This window comes from Balaenoptera ricei, chromosome 2 (assembly GCF_028023285.1).
Source record: "Balaenoptera ricei isolate mBalRic1 chromosome 2, mBalRic1.hap2, whole genome shotgun sequence".
Classification (NCBI taxonomy): Eukaryota; Metazoa; Chordata; class Mammalia; order Artiodactyla; family Balaenopteridae; genus Balaenoptera; species Balaenoptera ricei.
The window spans coordinates 166,566,995-166,581,783 of NC_082640.1; the positions used below are offsets into that span (position 1 = coordinate 166,566,995).

General features: G+C 45.1%; 1 protein-coding gene across 1 annotated transcript in view; it reads right to left on the bottom strand.

Moving 5' to 3' along the window:
* Positions 1-9,946, bottom strand: part of LOC132360185 (stonin-2-like) — a 237,367-nt gene extending 227,421 nt beyond the window's left edge. The window contains exon 1 of the mRNA XM_059915241.1: positions 9,807-9,946. The gene's annotated coding sequence lies outside the window, so the exon portion shown is untranslated. The remainder of the gene's footprint in view (positions 1-9,806) is intronic.
* Positions 9,947-14,789: the final 4,843 nt, after the last annotated feature.

A 14,789-nucleotide genomic window follows, 5' to 3' on the forward strand; every position in this document is an offset into this window, starting at 1 on the left:
GGATAAGGAAACAGAGTGTCAGAGAGTAAGTAGCTTGCCCAAGGGCACAAAGCTAGGATGAGGTCAAGTGGTATCTGATCAGAGTCTATTGACTCTGAAGTCCAAGCATTAACAGAACTCAAATGATAAACTAGCCAAAGAAAACACCAGCATTAAGTAGGTCCACACTTCATTTCACACTTGCAAATCGAAGGAAAGAACAAACTAGAAAACTGGAAGCAGCCTGACTCTTCCACTGAAGCTGGAATACCCCGTGGTTCAGCCCTTGGACTCTTCTTTGTCTGCTTCCATTCCTTCACGATGGCTTTGGATCCCATCTCTAGCTAGATGGGATAAACCACCACATAGAGGTTTCCAGCCCTGACTTCTCCCCTGACACCACTGATGCCCACAGAGCACCTTCACTTCAACGTCCAACAGGCCTCTCAAACTTAACATATCCAAAATCGAACAACTACTCTCTGTCCCCCAAAACCACTCCACCAGAAGCCTTCCCCGCCCAGGATGATGGCAGCTCTATCTTTCCAGTAGCTCAGGGAAAAAAAAAAAAAAATCTAGTCATCTTGAACTTCCCTCTTCCTCTTACACGGTTTCTCTCATGTTCATTTTACAAAAAGGTAGTTTACAAACATATTTCTCAAATCGTTCTTTAAAATGGCAAACTCCACTAGTACAGTTAATAATTATTTCATTTGCATGTAACTCATCATGAGTACTTTTACTAAAGCTGTTAGGTGAGCTTTATCCATTGTAGACAATGGAGCTTTATCCACTGTCTACCTACAAACAATGATGTTCACCTACTACTTCGTTTTTATGCGTTATTTGATAAACACGTATGTAACACCTCCTATCTCCCAGCCGTTGATCTCAAAGTGCTTTACAACTCACTTAACTAACTCATGCACTCCTCAAAAGAACTCTATAAAGTAGGTACTATTATTATCCCATTTATTTAGATAAAGAAACTGAGGCACACAGAAGTTAAATAATGCCCAAGACCACACAATGCAAACCTGGACAGTCTGGCTCCAGAGTCCGCATAAATGAACCTACCGTGTTATCTGGCTTTCTTACGGCCAGGACCTACCTCTGCCAAGTGCCCAGCCAGGACTGGCTGTACGTTCTCTGTTCTCTTCGCAGGAGAGAGGCAACCAAATGACAGGGGTCAGAGCCCCTAGTCCCACGAGCACGGTGCTGTGCGTGATGGATGGCGCAGCTGGAGGAGCTGCTGCAGACACGCCCGCCCACCTGTGCCAATCAGGCTGATGTGAGTGACAGAGACGCGCAGAATCTACGCGGACAGATCCCCACTCCCCAACTCACCCCCTTTCTAGATGATACTTTATAACAAAAATTTTAAGGAGGAAGAGGTAGGGAAAAGAAGAGAAGGAAGTGTGCTTCAACAGCCCTGCTGATAGTGTGAACTGACGGAGCAAAAACAAGGGCCGTTTCCTCCCACAGGGATCTCCGTGGGTGTGGTCAGAGTGCACAGACAGCCCCTGTTAACTCTTCCCAGCACTTTTCCTTTTGTTTCCAGATACAGTACAATAGTGACTAAGGGCACAGTTTCTAGAGCTAAGCGATTAAAAGAGGGTTCAAAGCCCAGGTCCACTACAACCTTTGACAAACTACTCAACTGCAGCCTCTGCTTGTCTCATCTGTGAACTGAGATCGCACTCTTCCCAACCGTACAGAGCTGAGACAGAAATTAAGTGAGATTATACGGAGTGAACTGCTAGCAAAGGACCTGGAATTAGTAAAACTCAATGAATAATAGCTATTGATAGTGATTTTGATAATTTCGATTAAAAAAGTTTTTCACACCTTTCAACTGCTCAGAGTCTGAAGTGGAGGGAGATGTAGGGACAAGGAGTAATGTCAAAAAAAATACTTCATGTTTGGGACTTCCCTGTTGGCACAGTGGTTAAGAATCCACCTGTCAGTGCAGGAGACACAGGTTCAAGCCCTGGTCCGGGAAGATCCCACATGCCATGGAGCAACTAAGCCCCTGCACCACAACTACTGAGCCTGCGCTCTAGAGCCAACGAACCACAACTACAGGGCCCGCGTGCCACAACTACTGAAGCCCGCGCGCCTAGAGCCCGTGCTCCGCAACAAAAGAAGCCACCACAATGAGAAGCCTGTGCACCGCAATGAAGAGTAGCCCCCGCTTGACACAACTCGAGAAAGCCCGTGCGCAGCAACGAAGACACAACGCAACCAAAAATTAATTAATTAATTAATTAATTTAAAAAAAATACTTTTATGTTTGGCAAAGATACAAGTCAAACTGTATTTCTGGGCTTCCCTGGTGGCGCAGTGGTTGAGAGTCTGCCTGCTAATGCAGGGGACACGGGTTCGAGCCCTGGTCTGGGAAGATCCCACATGCCACGGAGTAGCTGGGCCCGTGGGCCACAACTGCTGAGCCTGCGCGTCTGGAGCCTGTGCCCCGCAACGGGGGGGGCCGCGATAGTGAAAGGCCCGCGCACCGCGATGAAGAGCGGTCCCCGCACCGCGATGAAGAGTGGCCCCCGCTTGCCGCAACTGGAGAAAGCCCTCGCACGAACCGAAGACCCAACGCAGCCAATAAATAAATAAATAAATAAATAAAGTAGTTATAAAATTAAAAAAAAAAAAAAAAAAAAAACTGTATTTCTGACAGCTCTGGGTTCACGGAACAGACAACATTTAAACAATGTATGACTGAATAAGCTATGGATCACCCCAGCCTTATCCACTTAACCACGCTATTATAATTTCCCTCTTTTAAAAACTTACGTCAGGAAAGACAGACAAACATATTCAGTTTCTAAAGCAAACAGAAATAAAATCTGTTTTCATTTAAAGCATCTCACTTTTTTTTTTTTTTTAAAGCAATTAGCTAACTTCAAAAGGCAGCCAATGGAGTGATTCTAGAGTGCTGGTAAGGGTCTGGTGTCTCACTTCAAAGTTCAGGCAGATTGAAAGCCACTGATAGTCCTGCTATACTGGTTGGCATTTGGCATGAAAAGTGCTGAGATTGCTGTTTCATTCAGATGGGAGTGTTTGCACAGACCCACAGCACTGAAATGGTACTTTCTTACAGTGAGAGCCAGGATTAAGCCTGAAAGAGAAGGGTGTAATTATCTCATTCCCAGATTAAAATGAACAAGGACCTCTTGGGGTTACAGTTGAGGGCCTCCATGGGCTACAATAATAGATGGAGAAAATCTTAACTAAATGTCAAGGGCCCAAGTTCTTAGAGCCACCATCCCTATGGAGATCTGCAAAGCAAATGACGCTGGGCACCACCAAATGTCAGGGAGGTGGGATCCGGGGATGTGGACGTGCCAGGGTATTCCTGCATGACTTTAAACAAGTCACTTGACTTTCCCAAGTCATTTTGCAAGTGGAGAGAGACCAACCACCTGCCAGTTTGACAGAGTTTATGATAGGATTAGACTGTGTTTATAAAGTGGTGTGTCATCCTTACCTCCAAAGTGCTTTCCTATTAATAAAATGAAATGTTAAGAAGGTCAGATGAGAGTCCAGTGTTACTCATCTTCTAATGAATCAATGAATGGCTTCATTTGTCAGGAGGTGCAAGCCGTCAGAATATTTGGATTAGATGGTCAGATGGCGGTCAAGAAAGGAAGACCTCAAGAAGCTCAGGCTTCCCTTCTCCTCTCTTACTTGACCCCTTCACTCCAGATACAGAAGTTGAATCACAGTCCTAAACAAGCCTGTGCTGACCATCAGAGCCACTGATCACTTAGGTCCATTTCCTAAACCCCAATGCTCCACCCAAATGCTACTTCCACCTCCGATCCAGTGCATGTGCTCCTCCAGGAGCCTTCCCAGTCCAGGACAACCTCAGAAAGATCCCATCTCTGGATTCACAGCATGCGTACCCCCTTTGATTATATGGCTACTCTTGGCCTCACTGTTGTGTACCTATTATTAATTTTGCATAAATATTATGCCTCTTCTCTCTCAGATTAGAGGCCGCGTCAGAGGACTAAGTATTACACTTTTCTGAATTCCTCATAATGTCTTCCTCGGAGCCTTGCACCTAGAAGATGCTCAGTGCCATTCATATGAAGCCACCTTCCAAAGATTTAACTGGGCCATTAGCAACCTGCCAAGTAGCTTCACACTCCTCATTGTGACTAAATATTGTAAAGAACACTGACCGTCTGTTACCTGTTGGTGAGGCCACCTCAGTGCACACAAGTCTGGGTTGGTGTGGGGCAAGCTGAAGTGACAGAGGTGTACACAATAGATAAAAGATTCACGGGACTTTGAGTTTTCAATCCTGCCCTTCTTTTATCTGTCTAAAGAATTTTGGTTGTTTCTATCTACGTTATTGTATTTCAGAAAGACAACAACAGCACTGGAAATCTACCACCTGAAATTGCTAGACATTGAATATATATATGGTATACATTATAGCACTTATTCAATATAAACATACAGAGAGTAGACTAGTTATCTAGTTATTTAATATGTATGTTACTTAAATATCCAATTTCTGGATAAATGCTAACCAACAGTGAATAGTAACACTTTCTAATGACTATGTTCAGTGTTTTAAGTCCCTCCTGGCTAGTTTAAGTGTCCCTTTCCTCACTGGCTCTCACTCATGTCTAGGGTTTTTGTTTGCTACATCTTTTGAAACTTTAGACCAAGTTTCCTGGAGACCTGAGATTGAGGGAACTGGAGGAGTTCACCGTAGAGTTGACCAAGGGAAGGTAGCACTAAGGCCAACCCTGCAGGAAGAGGGGAAACAGCTGGCCTTCCAAAATTACCTGGACAGGGAAACAGACAGATCTGACCAACAGAGTTGGCCTCAGGCCTGCTGGACAGAGGTTACGGTTCCAAGCTTTCACATCCCCACCTCTGGAGGTACCCAGAATCCTGGGGAATTCTCCCGTCTCCAAGAGCACACCGTTAAGGTGTCATTTGTCTGTCAAATCTCTATTAGGGGGCTTCCCTGGTGGCGCAGTGGTTAAGAATCTGCCTGCCAATGCAAGGGACACGGGTTCGAGCCTTGGTCCAGGAAGATCCCATATGCCACGGAGCAACTAAGCCCGTGCACCACAACTACTGAGCCTGCACTCTAGAGCCCGCGAGCCACAACAACTGAGCCCGCGTGCTACAACTACTGAAGCCCGCGAGCCTAGAGCCCATGCTCCGCAACAGGAGAAGCCACTGCAATGAGAAGCCCGCGCACCTCAACGAAGAGTAGCCCCCGCTCACCGCAACTAGAGAAAGCCCACAGGCAGCAATGAAGACCCAATGCAGCCAAAAAATAAATAAATAAAATAAATAAATGTATTAAATTTATTAAAAAAAAACTCTATTAGGAAAAGGATCTTTTCAAATCTCACTCACTTCGCATTATAGCTTAGGCCTACCATGACATTTCTTACTTTATACAAATTTAATAGGCATAGAATTTCCAATATATTCACTGGCCCAATGGACCATTTTACACTCATGCCACCTTGAAACAAATACTGTAACCTGCTAGCTAGCACTCAAAATGTTGACCCTGAAAGTATTTCATTCATTCACATGGTGTCTTTTGGGCAGGCATATCACTGATTATCTAGACCCCAGTAGAGTTCAAACTTTTGTCACGTCCAAGATTGAGAAAAATACAGTAAAAAGAAAACAAACCCTCACTATGCTTTATTTCTTGTGTCATGTTGTACATGCCAACATATTTTCTCCTTAACGTCTGATCTTGGAATGCTCTCTCATTACAGGAATGCTCTCTCATTACAGGAGCAGTGAGTCACAGCTAAGGGAACTGTCACAACTTGCTCCAACCATCAGTATAAGCCAAACCATGGATGACTTTGGGTTCTCAGGGGGTTATTTATCTAGGGGGGTTGATCACAATTTGCATGATCATATGGTACAGATGTTTATTCATGAACGTGACCTCAAAAGAAGAGAGCAATTTCTTGGTCTGACTACTTTAAAATTCAGCCAAATGTCCACCCAGTGGTCCAACCCAGCTCCAAAAGATATCAAAACTGGGATGACAAGAAGTGTAATGGATCAGGATGGGAAATACATTGGCAGACTTGAGTGCAAGGTCTGGAACCAGGCAATGTGCTCGTTGACAGGGAGTCAGGGCAGAATTACAAGGGAGGGGATAAAGCAGCACTTGTACACTTCTTACCTCTCAGAATCTGAGCTTTTTTCATTTCCTCACTGTGAGAATTGCATCTGCAATTCAATATAAACCTAGAGACTCAGTCACTCTTACAGACCCCACTGTTTGTGGCCAAAGCCAGCCTTCAGCAAAACTGCCACAGGGATTATGCTGGGACCTTCCAGATATTTTTCCTCCTTCCACTAGGCCCCTCTATTCCAGCCTTTCCCTCAACTATGTCTTAATTTCTCCCTTTAATTCAGTGGTTTTCAAAGTGTGGTCTCTGAACCAGCAGCATTAATATCACCTGAGCACCCCTCAGAAATGCTCGTTCCCAGGCCCACCAAGACCTACTGATTCAGAGACTCTGGGGGTGGGGCTCAGAAATCCGTGTTTTTTCAAGCCCTTTAGGTGATTCTAATGCACCCTAAACTTTGAGAACAGCTGTTTTAGGTGACAATTATAAAATAAGGACTTTAAGATGAGAGAGACATCCATTTTAGGAGACTTGTTAAGAAGACAAGCCACCCAAGTGCCAAATGAGCCACTTCTAGGAGTGGACTCAAGTCATGTGACAGATAGTGAGAGACTTGAGGCTGCTGTGTTAGTCCGAGCCCTCATCATCTCTTACCCGTAAGTCTCACCTATTTCATTCTTCCCACTTTGCTACGAGAGATGTGTGCTCGGCCTGAACATTTGATCATACTAAACCCCAACTTAAAACCCTTCAGCATAACACAATATTGTAAATCAACTATACTTCAATTAAACAATTAAAAAAAAAAAAAAAACTTTCAGCGGCTGTTCCCTGCCCATAGGATAAAGTCCCAAACCCCTGGCACACAACCCAGGGCCCTGCATCATCTGCCTCTAGGACACCTTCCTGGCCTTGTTTCCTTCTGCACTTTCCCTCCGAATCAGCTCTGCCTCACGGTTTGCAGGAGGCTTACGAGTCCCCATACCACTGACATCAATTTTAGCCATGTGACTTACCTTGGCCAACAGCATGAGAACTACTACTTCTAAGCAGGCATTAAGTACTATAATAGTTTTGTTCTGTCATGTTCTCTTTTTCTCCCTTTCCCATAAACAAGATTAGCATTGTCCCAGAAACAGGCTGTTTCTTAAGCCTTAATAGACCCCCAAATGAAGACAGATTAGGAGCAGAACCAAGAGTGACCTACCCTGGACATGCAGAGTATGTGAGCAATAAACTTTGGTGGTTGTAAGCCACTGAGATTTGGGGGATGTTTGTTTATTTTGCCTAAGATGACTATTATAGCACTTCTGATATCCCGTATCCTCTCTATCTGGACTTCTCCCCTCTGCCCTACCCTTCCTTCTAATCCCACCTCAACTCTGTCTGCACAAGAGAACTGCTCATTAGTCTACACTCAGCTCAAGTGTATCCCCTAAGTTTTTTGGGTTTTTTTGTTTTTTTCTTTCCCAGGTACAGCTGATCACTCTCACCTTGCGGACCTCCTCTGCATGCTACAGATCTATAACTACATGCCTGGAACAGTGCTAGGAGCTTTGTATTCATTAGCACCATCCTTAGAACTCGTCCAAAAAAAATGTTTTTTTGAGTCCTCATTTTACAACGGGAGAGACTTTGGCTCAGATAAACAAAGCAACTTGTCCAAGTTTCCCAGCCATCAGCCACAGAGACAGAGTTCTCACCAGGGGTGGGTCTGACTCTGAACTTGGTAATCTTTCCCCTGCCCCACGCATCTCTCTCCCTCCTCCAGCACGAAGCTTTCAAATCCTCCCACTCAGGTGAAGAGAGTAGGTCTCCTCATCAACACCTGAAAAGGCTGGTGAATTAATTTGACACTTGAAAGATTTGCATCTGGAAGTGGGCTTCTTACCCTCTGAGAAGATAATCACTATCTCTTAAGTGGATGTATTTATTCTAAGCCTCCTGGCAAATGCGCTGGAGACCCTAGGAGAACTGGGGCACTTTGTCTGTGCCCTTTCCCCAGGTCCCAGGTTATGGGGGTAATGTGGTGGAAAAGACAGGTTCCCACTAGCATCACCCTAGAGAATTTTTGGTAAGGTCCTTTTGGGTTTGTTAGAGGGTAGGAAGCAAGTAGCAGAAGGCACAGAAATCCAACAAGTCTGATACACATTGATACTTTAGCTTTTAAAAAGACAAATTCATGGAGTGAAACGTTTATTTGACTTTTCAAATTAAACAAGGAAAGTGACACAGTGGCAAAGAACTGAACCAGACCACCCAGGTCAGAAACGGGGAAAAAAAAATCGCCTAACATGGGAAGTGCAATTTTGGGTTTCTATGAGCTGCTGGCATTTTGTTGTGTGGTTGGGCTGTTTGTTTGTTCTTCCTTTCTTCTCTCTCTCTCTTTTTAAACTTTACTTGTTTAAGGCAGGAGTAGGAAGTATAAGAACCTTCACAGTTTCCCCCCAAATCAGCGATATTAATGAAAGATTCAACAAAGTACCAAGATATTCTTTTCACAGAATATTCATACCATTTTTTTTCGAATGTTACAAAGTTTTCTGTTACTAATTGGAATCCATTTATCTCTCTCACCATTCCAATGAAGCAGGTTTTGTTTTTTTTTTCAATCCCTCAAAGGATATAGGACCTTTAAATGATACCATCCTTAACATTATTAACAGTATTTTTCCCCTTCCAGTGTAAAAAGCTGTTCGGAGCTCCAAATAGTCACTGGGCCGGTTTGGACAAGTCTGATTTACTCTTTAAAAGACCATCCACTCCGTGTATTAAATACTAAGAGCCAGCGTTTATTGAGTACTTGGCTCTGTCCTGAGTGTTTTTCAGCATTGGCTCATTTACTCCTCAAAACAACGCTCGCTATCAGGCAGGTAAAAGCATTGTCGTGCTTTACAGATTAGAAGAGTGAGGCACACAGAGCACGAAGGACCTGCCTAAGAGAAAAAGAGACAGGCAGAAGCCACTAGCTGCACAAGAGCACAGTTAATGATTCACTCACAGTCCTCGGGCAGCTCATTTTAGTAGAGGCTGCAACACACGGACACACACACCACATCAACTCTCTTCATCTCAGCGAGAGGCGGGTGTCCTGCAAATTGCTTGGCAACGCGAGGAGGAAACTCCATCCAAAGCCCGGGTCCGCCGGGTCCAGGCCGCCTCTGGGCGCTGTCCAGCGGGCAGCGCGCCTGAGAGGCCAGGCTGGGGTCCTGTCTCCGGACAGCCCGAAGGTGGGGCAGAATGCCAAACCGGGATTTCTGGCGCAGGGGGGCGGGGGGGGGTGTTGGGGGAGAAAAGCACCGTCCGCAAGGACACCTGTTGTCGCCTCCCTTACTCAAGCCAATGAAGACGTCCCGGGGACCCAGATCTCGGGGAAGACGCCCACTGGCAAACAGCGTCTGTGTATGAGTGTGGGTGTCGCAGGTGTCTTGTCTTCCCCCACTCCACCCCCGCCCGCCTTAGGCCGACTCACCTCACTCCCTCTCACCCCTGGACGCCGGCGGCTGGTGGAAACGCGTCTCCCGGGGGCTCCGGCCGAGGTAGGCGCCGGGGCGCTAGGGGCTCGGGCAGCGCCAGCGGCGCTAGGACCTAGCGGCCAGCTCGCCCCCCGCCCGCTCCACCTGCGGGGCCCCTCTCCCCGGGCACGCTCGCCCTCCCCGTGCGGGGCGCGGGCTCGGTTACCTGTGACGCCGCCCGCAGGGTCCAGAGAGTCGGCAGGAAGGTCGCCGCGGCAAAGCGGGCTGGGCTGGCCCGGGGCTCCCGGTCCGCAGTGCTGCTCTCGCCGCCCTCCCTCCCAGGCAGCCCTGCCGCCCGCTCCACAGTCGGAGCTTGCTCTGCGCCCGCCAGCGCCCGGCGCCGCTCCCGCCGCTCCTGATTGGCCGCAGCGCGCGCCCGAGCTGCGCCCTGATTGGGCAGCCGGGAGCCGGGGCGGTGGGGCGGGCCGGGCGCCGACTGGACCTGCTCCCGGCGACCCTCGCACAGCAGCCTCGCGTCTCCGCTGCACCCAGATGCCCCAATCCAGACGCTGAAACCGGGATCCTTCCCCTCCGCGCGAGTGGAGTCCAGGCACGGGGCGGAGCAGAAAGCGTTGTTGCGAAGTAGCAGGGGGATGGCAGGGGGTGGAGATCGCCTAGGGTGGGAGACACCGTGTGTCAAGGCAGGACAGTAGGGATCATTGCTTCTCCGGTGTCGCTCCTACATGGGGTTTTGACTTCATGTTCATTTAATACTTTTACTATAAAAAGGGCGTAGGACGCAGGGCAGTAGCTTATAAACAGTGGGCGCCAAATTGTGTTCGTGGACTCAAATCGTACTTGACACGCAATCTTTTGTGGTGCAACCAGAGCTTGCAAAGAGTAAGCGACTTGTCCAAGGTCCTAATCACGTTAACAAATTATTAAGGACGAGAAGGACGACTAGTTCTTCCTTTACAAGGAATTTATACCTAGCTAGGGAGACGAGCCTGAATAATAATAATAACAGTAACAACAACAACATCAACCCTAACGTTTCCATGACGCATATTATTTGCCAGTCACTTTTCCAAGTACTTTACGTATATTAATTCAGAAATACGGGAAACATCTGTCATAAGGATGTCCACATGTCCCGTGTGGACAAGTGACATCAGCTCTGAGTATGGAGAGATTTTCATCAGGAAGACACACTCAGTAACTCCACACTGCGATGGAGAGGCGCAAGTTAGAATGGAGAGGGATTGTTGGGAATAAAATTATTCCCATCTTCATTTCTTCTTCCATTTCATAGTCTTTAGTCCTCCCAACATTTTCTCCCACCTGCAATGAACCTTTCTAAAGACTAAAAACAACCACTGTAAATCAGGGTGCTCCCAGAACTTTGTTCTACCACTCATAAAAGGACGCCCCCCAAAACACCCAGATAGACAATGAGTAGAAATACATAGTAGTTTCTATTTCAGGAACTTGGTTGCAGTAATGTCTTCTTGACAGCAAGTATGTAACCATTTTCCTGCAGGTATTCCGCCCCTCCCCCCCCCCGTTCTAGCTTCCTATGTTGACAGAACCCTTGAGTGAGAAATTTAGTTTGATAAAGAAGATAAAAGACCCTAGTGAAAACCAGCTTGACCCATTCTAAACAGCCTGATTTTTGCCCTCGTGTGAGCTGAAAGACATTTACTTTGAGGAGCCCAAGACCCCTGGAGGAAATTAGGTCAGTTTTCTCCAGTTTATATCAATGGACAATCAATTCACTTTGTATTGACAAGATGTACTGGGCATAGGTGAAGCCTAAGCCTCACCTGGTAAAAACCTGAGGGCACAACAGACTGTATGAGGAAGTTTCTTTCACCAGCATCCCTCCCCAAGCATCAGTTCCTCACTTTCCATGGCTGTGGCTTTTGCCAAAGCAGAAATTCCATTTGGATTGGTCATACTGTCACTCCAAAGAAGAAAGGCTACTTCGGGCAAAGAACTAGGCTGACCCAATATGATTTCTTAAATGGATCAACCCTGGTATCATCACACTAAACTCAGCCCTCTGGAAGGATAAGTGGAAGAAGAATCTGGATTCCATCACATTCACTCTGGAATCTTCCTGTGGGCAGGAACTCTTTATGTATCCATCTATGCCCTGTGTCATCTAGCAAACGGCTTAGCTTAGTTCTAATTCCTGTGTGGCATTTCTTCCCTGGCGACTTCTACTTAGCACTTGAGACTCAACTAATGTAGCTCTTCCTTCATGAGGCCTTCGCTAACTCTCCCAGGCAAAGGTAGTCATCCCCTTACCTGTGTTATATCCTCACTACAGCATTCTAGTTCCCATGGCTGTCGGGCAATGGGAAGTAATAGGTATTCAATAAACATGAACTGATTGACTAAAATCCCTGACAGGTTACTAGGATAGTATTAAGGAGACTGGGGCCACATCCCTATCCTGGTCAACAGGGCATCCTCCAGTTCCAAACTGAATGGATATTTAGTGTGGGTCAAAGTGATCATCCATCCAACCCAACAGTGAGTAGGGAGTTTCTGTATGTCAAGCACTATCAGGGAAAGAAAATAATAGTTCTCTCTTTAATGTATGCAAAATAAAATGGTGCAGCTGATTTAGAAAACAATTTGACAGTTCTTCAAAGAATTAAACATAAAGTTACCATATGACCCAGTAATTTTGCTCCTAGGTATATACTCAAAAGAATTTAAAACATGTGCACACAAAAATGTGTACACAGATGTTCATGGCAGCATTATTCATAATAGCTGAAAAGTGCAAACACCCCAACGTTTATCAACTGATGAATGGATAAACAAAATGTGGTGCATCCATATGATGGAATATTATACAGCTATAAAAAGGAATGAATACGGATACAGTACATGTTACAATATGGATGAACCTTGGAAACACTGTGCTAAGTGAAATAAGCCAGACACAAAAGCCCACATACTGTATGATCCCATTTAGATGACATTTCCAGAATGGGCAAATTTATAGAGACACAAAGCAGATTAGTTGTTGCCAAGGAGCCGGGGGAAGGAGAAATGGGGAGTGACTCCTTCATGGATCTGGGGTTTCCTTTTGAGGTGATGAAAATATTCCGGAATTAGATAATGGTTATGGTTGCACAACTTTGTGAATATACTAAAAATCACTGAATTGTTATTTATTTTTTTTTATGTTTGGCTGCATTGGGTCTTCGTTGCAGTGCACGGGCTTCTCGTTGTGGTGGCTTCTCTTGTTGCGGAGCATGGGCTCTAGGCGCGCGGGCTTCAGTAGTTGTGGTGCACGGGCTTAGTTGCTCTGCGGCATGTGGGATCTTCCCGAACCAGGGCTCGAACCCGTGTTCCCTGCATTGGCAGGAGGATTCTTAACCACTGCGCCACCAAGGAAGTCCCTGAATTGTTTTTTAAAAAAAGTCCACACCATGCATTCTGAGAGTGCAGAAACTGTCAATGAAGGGAGTGTCAATTAAATCCTAAAGTGTAGTAGCTAAAAGTATAAACGTGTGGAGAAACAGAAAAGCCTGTGAAAAAGAGCTAAAAGTCAGATTGTCTTTCCCCTCACGCTCTAGCTTTCCACAACCCAGAGGAGATTCATTCCTTAGATCTGTATTGTCCAACTGAACATTCTGTGGTAATGGACATGTTCTCCATCTGAGCTATTTATTATGAAAGCCACTAGGCACATGTGGCTATTGGATACTTGCAATGTGGTTAGTGCAACTGAAGAACTGAATTTTAAATTGCATTTAAATAGCTACCTGTGGCTAGTGGCTACTTTACTGACAGGGTAGCATTTGCTGGTTTAGAGGGCTAGAGCCATCTTCACTGGCAGTGTGGAACAACACTGGAAGGCATGGGAGGGGGAGAGTCTATGTCTTTATGTCCCAAAGTCCAGCTCAACACTATACCCACTAGAAATCCTTCAATACCATCTCACTCTTCCCAACCTCCTCCCTTCTATGAACTCAATGAACTTCAGTCAAATACAGTGTTTAGTTTTGTCTTTGTGGCAAGGTGCTTCCGTTCCATAAATATTTATGGACCAAGCGCCCTGTGGGATTCTGGGAAGAGAAAGGTATGTAGACAATGTCAGCCAAATTCCCAAGGGTTGGTCTTGACAAGGATGAAAGGATGAAGGGACAAGAGAAATCCCTTACAAGGACCTGGTTCCTTTCCTCCTTCCCTCCAACACCTCCTACTCCTACATACACATACTCTTCAGGTGGGAAATCTTGCTATTAAGATGCTGAAGTGATGTTCAAGAATCTTTATTTAGATTTCCTGTTTCCCACTCAAGTCTTTTAACGTCCTTAACTCCTTCAATACACCTTCCAGTTCATGTTGCTCTTTCCCTTCTGTGAACTTTCATTGAATTTGAAATCAATAGAACGTAATGACTTTCTAAGTGTTCTTCTGTAATGTGGTGTCCCCACCGCAAGATTCATTTGTTACACAAATGTTTATTGAACTCCTGCTTATTTTTGTGCCAGAATAGTCCCAGGGGCCATGGATGAAAAGAAAGACAGGGTCACTGGGCAGCTTAGAGCCTAGTGAAAAGACACACAAAGAAATTGTTCTACAGAGTTTGGCTTAGATGTGTAAGAAGGTTTACTGAAAGCACAGGACAAGGAACAAATGAGTATACATAGAGAAATCAGGGAAAGTTTCTCAAAGGAGGTGACATTTGAACTGAAGGAATTTGAAAGATGAATAAGAGTTTTTAAAACATTTTTTTTAAAGTAAGATTTTTTTTTCAATGAATTTGGTTTATTTTTGAAGTGTAATTGACCTACAACACGATGTTAGTTCCTGTTACACAACATAGTGATTCGATATCTCTATACATTTCAAACTGATCACCATGATAAGTCTATTATGCTATGTCACCATTACAAAGATATTACACAGTTATTGACTATATTCCCCACACTGTATGTAGCCATATATATATATATATATATATATATATATATATATATAATTATTTTAAGTTGCTGATCTCTTAAGATCAAACGAATTTTTTTTTCACACACACACACTGTATTTTATTTTTACAAGAGATAAATAGACTGACACCAAGCATTGTAAATGGATGACCACAACAAAAGCAACAATGATTGCAATTACCAAACATGAAACACACTCATACTATGTCATAATATTGACATTCAGTCCAGTAATC